The sequence below is a fragment of the Chiloscyllium plagiosum genome, chromosome 24 (genome assembly GCF_004010195.1).
Source record: "Chiloscyllium plagiosum isolate BGI_BamShark_2017 chromosome 24, ASM401019v2, whole genome shotgun sequence".
Lineage (NCBI taxonomy): Eukaryota > Metazoa > Chordata > Chondrichthyes > Orectolobiformes > Hemiscylliidae > Chiloscyllium > Chiloscyllium plagiosum.
The window spans coordinates 55672197-55674336 of record NC_057733.1 but is presented as its reverse complement, the minus strand read 5'-3'; the positions used below and the strand labels follow the sequence as shown (position 1 = coordinate 55674336).

Here is a 2140-nt window from a genome sequence, read left to right as displayed (position 1 = left end):
AGCATCTGCAGTCATTGTTTTTACCTCGTTGATTTTAACCCTACTGCGAATCCTCTTGCAAGGATGCCTGCCTTGAAGAAGTTTTCCTCTTCTCTCTACAAGAATCTCAGGGAGTCTCTCTCTCATTGCAACTCCCAGGTCACACCCCCACCCTCCTCTAGCTTATCTCTCCATGCTTCAGGCTCTCTGCCTTTATTCCTGATGAAGGGCTTTTGCCCGAAACGTCGATTTTGCCTGTCCTCGGATGCTGCCTGAATTGCTGTGCTCTTCCAGCACCACTGATCCAGAATTTGAAACAGAAACGTCTACAGCACAGTCAAAATCCCGTCAGTTTATTAAGCCAACACCAGTCAAAACCAACCACTTAACTATTCTCATTCCGTTTCCCAGCACTGCCTCACAGCCTTGTATGGCCACTGCAGTCCTTGTGCTATATGTAGACCCACAATGCCCTTAGGGAGGGAATTCCATGACTTTGACTCAGCAATAGTGAAGGAACGGTGATATATTTCAAAGTCAGGATGGTGAGTGGCTCAGTGGGGAACTTCTGTGATGTTCCCCTGGATCTGCTGCCCTTGCTGTTCCTCCTTGGAGCAAGTGGTTGTGCGTTTGGAAGGTGGTGATTGAGGACCATTGGTGAATTTCTGCAGTGCATCTTGTAGATAGTACACACTGCTGCCACTGAGCGTCGGTGGTGGAGGGAGGGGATGTTTGTGGATGTGGTGCCAAACAAATGGGCTGCTTTGTCCTGGATGGTGTCAAGCTTCTTGAGTGTTGTTGGAGCTGCCCCCATCCAGGGCAAGTGGGGAATATTCCCTCACACTCCTGACTTGTGCCTTGTAGATGGTGGACAGGGTTTGGGGAGTCATGAGGTGAGTTACTTGCTGCAGGATTCCCAGCCTCTGACCTGGTCTTGTAGCCATTGTGTTAATATGGTGAGTCCAGTTCAGTTTCTGGTCAATGGTAACCCCCAGGATGTTGACAGTGGGGGATTCAGTGATGGTAACACCATTGAATGTCAAGGGGTGATGGGTAAATTGTCTCTTTTTGGTGATGGTCATTGCCTGGCATTTGTGTGGCATGAATGTTACTTAGCACTTGTCAGCCCGCACCTGGATATTGTCCAGATCTTGTTGCATTTGAACACAGACTACCTCAGTATCTGAGGAGTTGCGAATGGTGCTGAACATTGTGCAATCATCAGCCAACATCCCTAATTCTGACCTTATGACAGAGGGAAGGTCATTGATGAAGCAGCTGAAGGTGGTTGGGCCTGGGACATTATCCTGAGGAACTCCTGCAGAGATGTCCTGGAGCTGAGATGACTGACCTCCAACAACCACAACCATCTTCCTTTGTGTCAGGTATGACTCTAACCAGTGGAGAGTTTGTCCCAATACCGATTGATTCCAGTTTTGCCAGGGCTCCTTGATGCCACACTTGGATGAATATAGACTTAATTGACCTTTACTTTTGTGCATAATTAAATTTGAAACTGGAAAAACAGACTGTTAAACTTTGCCTAACTTAATTTTGAACACACCTCCACATAATTTGTATGAAGTTTGTTTCCAACTTCTTTACAATAGTTATTGAATACATTCTGAGAGACCATCTAACATATGTAAATTTTCAGTTTTGATTTCTAACTTAGAGTGTGTTAAGATTTTGGATTGATCTTTAATACAAACCACTTTATAAAACTCGACCTTATTTTAAAGTGTGGTCATACATGGCCCTGTCCTCTTTTGGCAAATGGAGTCTGTCCACCATTTTGTGTCATTCTCTGATTAAACAGAGGGTATGGTGCATTCTTCATGGAATCATCTCAACCAATCACATCAACCTGCCAACCTATCAGCAGCCTTTTCTCATGTAATATAAATTGCTGCTTCCTTTGAAGTTTTGGGATTCTTGCAGATATCCTGAAGTTTGGGATTCTTGCAGATATCCTGATGTGTGTGAGACAAAAAGTCTGAGCATGCAGCTCTTTCCATAGAATCCACGAACATTTACAGCACAGAGATGAGGCCACTCTGTCCATCACACTTGCAGCATCTGGAAAGCAAGCTTTTCCACCTCTGATCATCCTCCCCATTCCCAGCTCCCTGGAGGTTCTGGGACCCCGGGGGCAGATCCA

General features: G+C 45.6%; 1 protein-coding gene across 1 annotated transcript in view; it reads right to left on the bottom strand.

Moving 5' to 3' along the window:
- LOC122562367 (inactive rhomboid protein 2-like) overlaps positions 1–2140 on the bottom strand; it is a 90687-nt gene that overhangs the window by 43427 nt on the left and 45120 nt on the right. The window lies entirely within an intron of this gene.